This window comes from Marmota flaviventris, unplaced genomic scaffold (genome assembly GCF_047511675.1).
Source record: "Marmota flaviventris isolate mMarFla1 unplaced genomic scaffold, mMarFla1.hap1 Scaffold_43, whole genome shotgun sequence".
Lineage (NCBI taxonomy): Eukaryota > Metazoa > Chordata > Mammalia > Rodentia > Sciuridae > Marmota > Marmota flaviventris.
This window is the reverse complement of record NW_027288260.1, coordinates 102,140-114,716: the sequence shown is the minus strand read 5'-3', so window position 1 is coordinate 114,716 and position 12,577 is coordinate 102,140.

Sequence of the window (12,577 nt, the reverse complement as noted above, 5' to 3'; positions counted from 1 at the left end):
CCATCTGCTGAGGGGCACCTAGTCTGGTTCTGTAGCTTGGCTACTGTGAGTTGAGCTGCTCTAAACACTGAGGAGAACGCAGGTCTCTCCAGGAACAAAACCAGTAAGAACAGGAAGACATTCCTGAAGACACAGTGGGGCCTCTGGCCCCTGCCTGGCCTCAGCCTGCCTTTGAGTATAGCTGCTCCAGGCTGTGGGGACAGGGGGTCTGGTGCAGAATGGCTCGGACACATCTTTAGCACAGTGGCCCTGCTATCTGCACCACAGCTGGGGGACATTCCTCCCTGGGCCCCTGCGCTGGAGGCCTCCCGCCTCCCCTCAGGCCCAGTGGCTGCAGTGGGTAGGTCATACCCTCGGGGTTTTCTGACTTCCTGGTTCAACAGGAGCTGGGCCTGGGCCTTCTCAGCACCGGTGGCAGGAGGGCAGCCAAGGGCTATGGGGACGAGTCCCCGAGAATGCATGCTGGGGCAGGAATTAGAAAAGAACCCTGTGGTCCAAGTGTCTCAGGACAGCTAGAGCCAGAAGTGACCCCCCCATTTGCCCAGACTGGCTGCTGAGTGACAGACAGTGGGAAATTCAGTTGCTCTCAATGGAGAAGCCCCATCTCAGGAGCTAGGGGACCACAGCACTAGGCCACCCACAGGTCCCTGCCACTGGGTGCTCCCTTGCCCTTGGGATCTGAGCGAATGACCCAGGTTCATGGGCAGCATTGTGTGGTCCCCCAAGTCCCCTGACGTGACTGAACAAGATCAAGGCGAAAGTACCTCCTGCAGCTTGGGGGCAGCTGGTGTCAGTCTGGCCAGCTGCTGGGGGAGCTCAGGGCACCCTGAGTAGCATTGGGGGCCAGGGGCCCTTCAGCCACCACCTGATACTGTAGGAGTCCCCTCCCTGGTTCCCCATACTGGATCTCCTCAATGGGTCCCCATCAATGGGTCCCCTCACTGGGTCCCCTATCTGGGTCCTGCCTGGCTGGCCAAGGGCTCCACGTGGATACATGGCACCCCCTGCTGGGGAGCCCTGCTCACAGTCCCCCCCTCCCAGGGTCCCTGGCCTGGCCAGCAGGTGTCCACAGAGAGTGCTGCTCTGTCCACCCTGAGCCCCAGAGAAAGCTCCATGGGAAGGTGGCTCTGGCCCGAGAACCTGCCTGTGGGGATGGAGCCCCATGGTCTCCAGAACAGGACTCTGGTGCCTAGTCCCGGGGACGTGGTTGAGTAGCACTGAGGGACATGACCCTGCCCCTCAAGCCCAGGAGCAGGGGCTGTGACCTGGTGTCCAGGGAGCGTGCAGCCCAGAGGCAGGCTGTACTGTGACCAATGCTGGACTGGGCCAGGACCCAGGGCTCTGGGCAAGATGGGGTTGGGGCGGGGGCTGAAGAGTATCTGGGACATGAGCACACTGTCGTTGACTTCTGACCTGCTGCCCACAGGCTGCTCCCAAGGGGACCTTCCCTCTCCCTGCCTCACAGACCCATGTCTGACCCCGGAACTCATGAGGGACAGGGGAAGAAGGTATAGTGTTGGCAGAGGGCTTTTTCTCCTGGCTTCGCACGTGGGACCTCGGGGGCAGTGGGAAGTCCTGACTTGCTGAGAGCCCGTGGGGCTGTCCTGACTCAGGGACCTGCCCAGGCCAGAGCCAGCAAGTGTCCACCCCAGCAGCACCTGGCTTCAAGGCCCACCCCCACCCAATGCATTTAGAGACAGAGACTCACCGAGCTGCTTATTTAGCACCTTTCTTTTGCTGAGGCTGGCCTCCAGGTACGATCCTCCTGCCTCAGCCTCCCAAGCTGCTGAGATGACAGGCGTGGGCCTCTGCAGCATCCAGTCTTTTTTAAAAGTCTTATGTGGTGAGTCTGGATGGCAGACTTGGCCTCCTCGTTTTCTTCTGTGTGGGGCTAAGGAGGGAGCCCAGTGCCTCCCGTGCCAGGCTAGCTCCAGGCCATAGGCACCAGGCCATAGGCAGTGGTGTGGCCTGGTCTCAGTGGGAGCCTGTGGCCTAGTCCCAGGTGGGGCTTTGAACAGCCCTCTGTGAGATACAGCTCCTACACCCTGGAAAACTCAAGCAGTGCTTAGTGTGTCCACAAAATCACAAGGCTGCCACCACAGTCTGTTTTAGAACACTGCAACCCCCATCCCTGTCAGCCATCCACAGCCCCTCTGCTGCTGCGTCCCATCCATCACCCTGACCTCAGGCAGTGGGAGGCTGCTTTCTGTCCCTTAGCCATCTGTGGCTGTGTGGGGTGTGACTGACAGGATTCACCCTTGTCCTCCAGGCCCTTGAATCCCCCGTGGCTGAGGAGCACCCACTGCATGGGGCCTTCACCAGCTCATGGATCTGTGCACTCATCAGTCCCAGCCCTTTGGGAGGTTTGGCTGTAGGAGTGATGCTGCCGCAGATGTGCAGGGACTGCAGTTTCTTTCTTTTGGATCTGTGTGGAGAGGTAGAGCTGCTGTGTCACACAGCACCACTGACCTTCCAAGGAACTGCCAGTAAGATGGCTTTATTGCCATACTCCTACCAGGAATGTCTGAGGGTCTTGGTTTTTCCATATGCCACTTGACATCTGTTACTGTCCACTGTAGATGTCCCGGTGGGTGTGTGGTGGCCTCTCACTTGATTTGTATTTGCCAAGGGCCAGTGAGACTGCATTTTTTGTGTTTTATTGGCTATTTGTATCTTTGTAGAAATATCTGTTTGTATCCTTGGCCTTTTTTTATTATGTTATCTTTTATTATTGAATTGTAAGAGCTCTTTATATATTGTGGATATGGCTTAAAGTCATCTTTAAAGGATGCCATTTTGGAGAAAGAGTCAATAAAAGCAGAAAAATTGGTGGCAATATATAAAAACCTGGATAGATCTGTATCTAAACCTGAGGATGAAATATTCTTTCTAGAAAAAGAGCTACAAGAAGAGAAAACTAAACATTCTCAACAGGATGAATTGATAGTGGGATATATAAAAAAATTAAGTTTCTAGTAGATAAATCAAAATTCCTCAAATCACAAATACCTGAAAGTAAAACAACCTTGAGAATATGTCAAATAAATAAAGGAGTTACGGTAGCAATAAAAAATTCTTTGAATAAAAATCCCCAACTTCAGGAAAGACAAAAATAGCTTTCATAAGAAGTTGAAGTATGAAAAGAAAAACTGAATTGCCTTAATAAATGGCACATGAACACTCTAAAGTACATGCAGAACAAGTTTTAAAAAATAAAGAAAATCACATTAAGTCTCTGAATGAACACTTGCTGCAGATGAAAGATTGGGTTCCTCTGCTTGGAGAAGTGCTAACAGATGGTGGTAACTTGGAATTGGAAATGGAAAGTGAATCAGAAATTGGTGCTCACTTAGAAGATCAGCCAAAAGGAGCTTTAAAAACTGGTTTATGTTGCTAAGTTAAATGCCTCTTTTAAAAGCTTAGAGAAAGAAATAAAATTTTTACTTTATTATCTGAAGTAGGTAAAACAAAGGAAGACCTTATAGAACATTAACAATCTTAAGACAGAACAAGCATCTTTTTTATATTCTCTTTTTTAAAATTTTTATTTATTTTTTATTAGTTGTTCAAGACATTACAATGATCTTGACATATCATACATTTGATTCAGATAGGGTATAAATTGTCATTTTTCCACGTGTACAGATTGCAGGATCACATTGGTTATACGTCCATGTGTATACATACAGCACACTTTGCAAGCAGAAAATACAGAATTTGAAAGTCAAAAATCAGAATCTTTAGCATAAACTTAAAGTCATGATGGAACTATAACAAGAAAATGTAATGAAACTCCAAAGGAAATTAATAAGAGAAGAAAATTACCAGGTAGAGCAAGAGGACAAACATTCCAAAGTGGAGGAAAAGATAAGCCATATAATTAAACCACTGGAGACCTATAGAAAGCAAGCCAAAGATCTTGAAGAATTTGAGAGAACCATTTGTTCTTATCAGGCACACTTTATTTACTATGAAAAAAAAAAAAGCACATGATAATGTGTTGGCAGCTCAGAATGCTGAAAGATACCTCAATGATTTAAGGAAACAAAATGCTCTCAATAGACAAAAATAAACTGAAATGGATTTCAAATTTAAACTTGTGGAAAAATATCCTTCTGTGCTTGATGTTTCATATTCAGTCTTTGCCAGCAGAATTCCCCAAATAGTTCCTCACCATTGAGTCAAAATTCATGTGAAATAAGACCTTCTCATTCAGAAAAGAAGGGTCCACTCATACTCTCACCTTTGGTGCCATTGGGAGGAGAAAGAGGCCAAGGGGCCCATAGAATCCTCTGGACCATCTTATCAGCAGTTCAAAAAGAGAATCAAGCTGTGATTTGTGAAGTGATATTCAGAGAGCACCTTCTGGTGCTGGGCCCCTGGCACCTCCATGGGAACAGGCCCATAGGATAATGATCCTGCCACCAGCCACATCTTCCTCTACAAAGGCAAGATGGATGTTATTCTAATTATGGTAGTAGACCATCTTGATAAGCAGAAGTCAGAAGTTCCAATATGCTGCCCTTGGATTAATTGGATGGGCCTCATCTTCAGAAATGAAAGCCAGTAGAAAGGATACCAAGTTGATCTTGGTGATTCCAATGAAACTGATTCATCTCTCCCTGCTGAAATCCAAGCAACTGACTCTGGCTTTGCTTTCTTACCTTTCCCTCATATCAAACATCCGTTGTTTCCAATGGATCCAAGGAGTAAGTTCATGAGAAGAGGACCTTTTTTTCTTCCACCTCCTCCAGAAAACATGTATGGAGCATCTCAAGAATATTTTCCAACCAAGGCCACCACCCCCTCCATTCTCAATGGGACCATGATGTTTTCTTCATTATCTCCCCCCAGAGCTGGATTTCCTCTCTCCCCTGCATTCTGAAAGTAGAAGTGAGTTCCCTTCAGGGTGGATTCCACCTTCAAAAGATTCTGCTACTGAACATTCAGAAGTACAACAGGAAACTTGACAATAATTTTTTATCTGCCTTCAAAAGTAATATAGTTCTCATTTTTAGTTTATGTGCTTTTATTTAAGTGATTATAATTTTGCTCCAATTGAAGCTTGATGAGATTATAATTCTGAGGATAGTATTTTATAAATAAAGATGGTTTATAAATCTTATGAGTGAATTATTTCCATTTTATCTTATTTAAGAGAGTATAACATTTAATTTGAGTAATCCACTATTATATGAGCAACAGACAGAGTTTTAAATATGTAATCTTTCAGTTGGGGATATTTTAAATTCCAAAGACTGTCCCTTTATACAAAGAAACCTATTTACTGTGATTGTAGCAAATGTGAAAGTAATTTTATGCTTAATGAAAGATTTTAATTGATTTAATGTCTTGTTTGGCATTGATAATGATAATAAAAATCTGCTACTTTTTCCATTAAAAAAAGTTATAACTAGAGCATATTAAGAGTAAGCCAGGAAACACAATTAAACATGTCATGGAAATAGGAGACTTTGAATACAGAAAAAAATTACAATTCTCAGAAAACTTATGAAAACCATAATTTAAGTTCACTCTGTCCCTGTTTTTTCTTACATCTTCTTTATTTCATACACATGATGCTGATATGGGGAGTGTTCTAGTCTTTGTTTTGTTCCCAGGGAGAGTTTTGTAAAATGCAAATAAATTATTAGGACACTGAAATAAAGAAACAAAGACATAACTCAAAATTTTGTTATTGTTAGATTCAATAAGCATAAAATGACTCAGCTAAACTACTATAACATGTTTGAAGTTCTTATGTTCAATTTCTATATAATTTCAAATAAGTAATAATTTCCAAAACTGCACCAGTCCAGAGGTGACACTTTGAACAATGCTTCCCTGATAGAGAACAAGAAAGAACATTTATAAAAAATACCCTAATTAAGAATTAGTGGTTAAAGCTTTTTTTCAAGTATAAATATGTTCTTCAGTTTTTTGTGAAGATTATATATTTAAGTCTAAAATAAATACAGTAATATAACTTTCTTCTTAAATATAAACAGTAGCTTTATCACAATTGATGGCCAGTGAAGACTTTCAATGATACTTGAGCCCACAATTAATTTAAATGAGGAAAAAGTTGGGCCTTGAAAAAGAAACTCTATAAGTTCAATAAATCTAATCACTTTTCTCTCAAAAGTAACATTGGTTGTTAAATCAATCCTATAAATAATTTTTACTTTCCAGCATAAAACATTACTTGCTCTAAATAAGTGGATGGCAGTCTACATCCAAAGTTTCTATAAAATGGGCTGACTATTCCCCACTGATATTAATCAAGAACTACTTCTGCCCTAACTACTGTAGGAGAATAGTTGCTAGTATAGTTCATGTTTTACATCAAGAAACCAAAAATAATATAATTTCATGTTGAAAACAATACTGAAATGCCTAAATACCATGATACAGTCCTATAAAAAATTATAGCTTCAGAATAAAAACCTGAAGGGCCCTTTTAAATATGACAGCATTTAGTGAATCAGGTTCCAACATTGTTTACAGCTCTAAAAAATGACAGTAAAATAAAATAAAACAATATTAAAATTCGGCAATTTATAGAAAAATAAGGAAGTATTAAATAAAAAAAAGTAATATATACAGTACATGTTTACATGTACTTTACCTAAATAATTGGGCTGTTATTGTAAAAATCAAAATTTCCACAACTAAAGAGGAATCCTCCTCCTGATATTCACGCTGTCATAATTAAAGAAATAGTCTTTTTTTTACATGACTAATGTGGATAAATATAGTACAAGTGAATGAAACTAATAGGTATATGATTAAGCGTTTTATTTATGACTTTTTAAAGTTGTTGATTGACCTTTGCTTTACTCGTTTATTTATATGTAGGATACAGAATCAAACCCAGTGCCTCACACATGCAAGGCAGGAGCTCTGCCACTGAGCCACAACCCCAGCCCATGATTATGTTCTAATAACCACTAATAATAATCTAAAAATATAATGAGGATATCTACATTATAAAATAAATACAAGCCCAAAATAGATAACCAATAACAATTAGGCCTGAATTATTTTCACATACTCTATTCATTACAGGGATTCCTTGATTCTATAGTGGTTTTACCAAAGGCCTGAAGAAGTATTTCCTAGCACTTGGCCACCATCTACTCTTCTAAAATAGAGGAAATGTATATGGTAGAATTTTGCTGAAATGAATTAAATTCATATATTCAGGGATAGCAATATTTCTCAAATATGCTATGGACCTGAGAGTATTTATATTGAGGAAAAGAATTACGTTTAAAAAAAAATTGAGGGCTGAGGTTGTGACTCAGTGATAGAGCACTCACCTAGAACATGCAAGGTCCTGGGTTCAATCCTCAGCACTACATATAGAAAAATAAAGTTATTATGTGCATCTACAACTAAAAAAATATTTTTTTAAAAATTCTTAACATGTAAAACTTTATGTGATGTCTATTTTAACCACAATACAGTGTTTAAAATGGAAAACAAACAACTGAGGGGTTCCAGTGAAGGAGCAGTGAGTCTAAAAGAACAGAGAGGTGAGTTGTCAGTGAGGATGGCAGGTGACTCAACTTCAATACATATATTAGATGGTGCCACATGCTGGGATATCCATCCTGGTGAGGTGTTCATTTGAGGATTCATTTGGGAGGGTTTAGTTGGTGATGGCAGGCTGTTCATAAATCCTTGCCTGAAATTTTGGTTGAATAAGTCATTATGCCATTAGCGATATTAATATTGGGTCAGAGGAAAACATACAACTTTTGTTTTCAACATACAACTGAATGAAGGTCATAAATATGACAAATGTGGCCTTCTATTAGAGTTTTTTAAAGTGACAGATTTCTGAAAATAAGAAATGACACCTTCATTTGGGACATGTAAACCTCTATTCAAAATATGTATATACTTTACGTACTCATAGGAAAATTCTGTGATATAAATTACATGATGCACTTTTTCCTGAGTCCCCTCTCTTCCATTAGCCCATGACTCTAAGAAGAGCACCTCCTAGAGGCTGTAGGGCCTCCTGCCTTAGAGCATTGAGCTCTGCCCTGAGCAACCTTGAAAGTGGCTCTCTGGTGAGGTCCAGAGAAAGGCAGGAATGGAGAAGTTCGGGCAGGGCAATGACATGGCATGACAAGAACTATCCTGGAAGATGCTGCCTTCTGTCTGGAGGATCTACTAGAAGAATAGGTGTTGAAAGGAATTGTGACATCAGGGAACTTGGGGGAGGAACCATGCAAAGCATGCTGAGAAACCTGGCTTCACCTTAGAACTTTTCAGTGAACCTTTCTCTAACTGTGCCTGGAGAGGTGTGTGGCTGTCTGCACTTGGGACAAAGTACCTAGTGGCTCTTCCTTCATCAAGGATAAAATCAGAGCCTTAAGTGAGACCCTGTCTTTTTTATGACTGGCTTCTTTGAGTTGGCCTAATATTTTCAAGGTTTATTCATATAATAGCATGTCATCAGTATTCCATTTCTTTCTATTACAGAACAACATTCCATTAGATGGAAATGCCATATTTATTAATCTGTATTGTTAGTTGACTGAATCACTTGTACTTTTTGGCTATTTGAATAATGCTGCTGTGAATACTCATATACCTTTGTTTCTCTTGGGTGTACACTTAGAGTAGGATTGCTGGGTCATTTAGTAAGTCTGTGACTAACATGGAAGGAGTTACCAGACTGTACAGTAACCTCTGCAATATGACACCCTATTTGCTACTTGACCAAGCACATGTCCATCTAGATTGGCCAGAGACCAAGGCACATTGAACCCAAAATGGACTGTTAGTTCCTTCAAGTGCATAGCTCCATGTGGTTACCACAAAGGTCTCTTCCTAGGATGTCATCCAAAGGGGCACATTAGCAGATTCTTTCTTAATCCATCCATGTAGGAATCAGTTATTGATTGTATGGGTGAGAGATAATTACATTTATATTAAATATCCAAAATTAGAAAATCATAGAGTTAGGAAGGAGAGAGTTTGTTGCCAGGGACTTGGAAGGCATTTAAGTGGTTGATTAACAGATTAAATTAATTAAATCAGTTATTAAAATGTTTAAAACAAGGTAATTGTGGTAATTTTACCACAAAATTGTAAATGTCAATACTTAATTAATTTTTTGATGGGCACTCTTATGAGAATTAAACCTCAATAACACCAATAAGAAAAAAAAAATTGTGAAAACACTGAAGTCTATACAATTATAGCCAGAGGTTACAGAAATGAACTATGTGTTTGGACATAACTTTCTTATCTTTGTATTTGAACAGATGACCAGAGTAACTGCATGATGTAGAATCACAAATATAGAATTCTGACTACAATGAGTTATACTCACTGTATGCATAATATTCCAAAATATTTCCTATCATTATTAATATTTAAAAATAACAAATAAAATATAATAAAAAGAAAGAAACTATGGAGTTGTAGTCACCCACATGTACTCTGCATCATGAGACTAAAGCTTGGATGGTAACACTGGATAACAGAATTCAATAGCTTTCTCTGTGTCAGACATTCATTTTTTACTTTGTCCTTATCTTTCCATTATCTTGAGTCCTGATTGGAAGACTTCTAATCTTACAGATGAGTACACTAAGTTTGAGGGATGACTGATTGTCCCAGGGTCACCATCTATGCAGACTAAGGCTCTCACAATTAATTTGTGTGATTTACAATTTACTGTATCATGTATCACAATACAAGTCCATGTTTTTTTTTGTTGTTTGTTTGTTTGTTTTGGTTTGGTTTGGTTTGCCACCCCCCCCCCCCACTGTAGGAGGAGGAGAAATTAAAACAAGAGGTAGAAATTACAACAGGGCACCAAGAAACATATGCATAAACTCTCAATGTAAAAAACTTGATTGTGGTCACTGTTATATTGGTAAATAGGTATGTCCAAACATGACAAAATATGAATTATATATGTATATTTTATTGTATTTTGGTATTACCCTAATACAATGGTTTTACATTTGAATGAAAGAAATAAATATATTCCTCAGAAAATAAACTATATATTTGGAAAGCATAGAAAAAATTACTGAATATTATATGTCATTAATAAATTACAAATTAAACAACCTATAAAAATTTACAAAATTTCAAACCTCACAATATCAAGAGCTGGCAAAGATGTGGAACAAGAAGAACTCTCGTACACTGCTGTTGGGATCACAAAATTGGACAGCCACTGTGGAAGACAGTTTGGTAGCTTCTTAAAATTACAATATGCACTTAATATGGTTCACTAATTGTATTTCTCAGTGTTATTTCAATGGAATTAAAAACTAAGTCCACACAAAACCCACATACAAATGTCCACAGCTTCTTCATTCATGATTGCCAAAAACAGGAAGCAGCTAAGAGAGACTTTAGTAGCTATTTACCTGTTATTAATGTAAACACTGTGATACATCCATACACTGGAGGGTCATTCAAAACTTAAAAAAAATGAAATTTACTATCAAACATAAAAATAATGTAGGCATCATAAATTTATATTTGCCAGAAAGAATATATTGTCTGAAATGCCATATTTGTGACATTATGTAAAAGTCAAAACATTAAAAATGTTAAACATTGCCAAGAAATCAGGGAGAGTAGAAGATGCTAAAGAGGTGAAGAACAGGGACTTCTGGTGTGGTGAATATACTCTGTAAGACACCATCATGAAGAAAATTGACATTATTCTTTGTCAATGCTTTAAAAACTGTAAAATTAGTGTTTTAATAAATAATTAAACTATTCATTGCCATTAATAATTACTTAATACCAAAACTATTGGAAAAATATTTTGATTTTTTGCTTACATCAAATATTTCTCAGTCATATAGAAATAAAAAAGTAGTGAAAACTCTAAATAAGGGAAGGTGTATCATATCAAGGTACTTACTATGTGCTTCATTTTCCTGTAAATCTAAAACTCTTCTTAAAATAAAGTCTGTTCATTAAAACAATCAGAGAAGGTTTGCTGATTTTCCTTGCCTCAAACATGCACAGCCCTAGGACTGGTCCTCAATAATAAAACTTGTACTAAGAATAAATAATTTCCAACAACCTTATTTTTCTTTCTTTTTTTTTCTATTTTTACAATTTTCATTATCTTTTTAGAGAACAGTGAACATAAGTCCTTAGTGAATAAACTAGTACCTTACATTCAAAAGATGCTTTTACATCAATAAAAAATGGTTATTCATCACTCTGCTACATAGGTAGTAATTCTTCGAATACTAAGGAAAAGATGTTCTAAACTTTTTTTACTACACTCATATTCATGTGAAAATTATCTGAGATTTTTTAAGTCTACCTCACTTCCAATATGCTACCTATAAAATTAGAGTACTTTCTTTTTCTTACTCAATAAATCTCTGGTTGAAATAAATAAAGATAGTCCAAGTAAAGAGGTGTGCTGATACACATTTAAGGCCAGATAAATTGTGGGTGATATTACTGAGAAACACAGTCCAATTGATCTGATAAATAGTAGGCATTTGGTAATACTGAGAGCTCCATATTCTTTCTTCATTTTTTAATAAATTAACCCTTTTCGGGTAGATCTTGCATTTCTGAGCTTTGGTAGTTACTAACACTAACCTACACCAAACAGATAACAGGGACTTTGAGTCATTTCTGTCCAGATCAAGTTCCATTATGCTCACAACAATATTTAGTAGAGTTGGACATAATCAGGGCCAGTCAGGACCTTCGCTTACATTCTCAGCTAAGGTTAACAGAAAAGAGGTTCTCATTTTGGTTCCTAGAATGGGAAAAAGAAAATCCTGCATGATTGGCAACCACAGTTCTTTTTTTTCACAGTTCTTAAACTACCTGCCCATGGCTAAGCTGGACTGTACAGTGGCTGAAGAAATTATCTTCAAGCACAGATTAGTTCATAATCACAATGTATATCTGCTATATATTCAACATGATGAGTGTGAGAGAATGAGAAGATGGACTATAATGGAAAGGGAGTAATTGGAAGGAAAACTGGCTCCCTCAGGAAGAAGTTGTTTAACCTGTCTTCATTCCCAAATGAAAAAAAAAAATTAAAAGTCAAATGTCTTTTTTTCTTTCTCTCTTCTCTATTTTCTTCCTTCCTCATTTTATTGGTTATTTCCATCTTATCTCTCACTCTCCATTCATTCCTTGATTTCTTTCTAAGAGAAGATGTCTCAGTTCACTCTTCATATTTACTTCTCACAAACTAGTCATTTGGAAAATAAAGCTCTATGGGAGGCATATCCATTTATATTAGGTGTCATTACTCTGAATTGGTTTTAGTTGAAAAACCTGAAAAATATATTTTAAAAGTATACACACTCACATAAAACATTAGTTTTTTTTTGTTGTTTGATTGTTTGTTTAATTTATTTTCTTATACAACAAGCCATACACGTCCAGGGTCTAATGAGAGGTCTTACATTGTTTTGTGAGGAACACAACCAAAAACAAACAACCAAAAAAAAAAAAAGACAACATCAATAAATACCAAATTATTTTCTATTACATTACTGAATTTTCTGTAATAAGAGCAGTTTATAATAATTTAGAGAAAGGT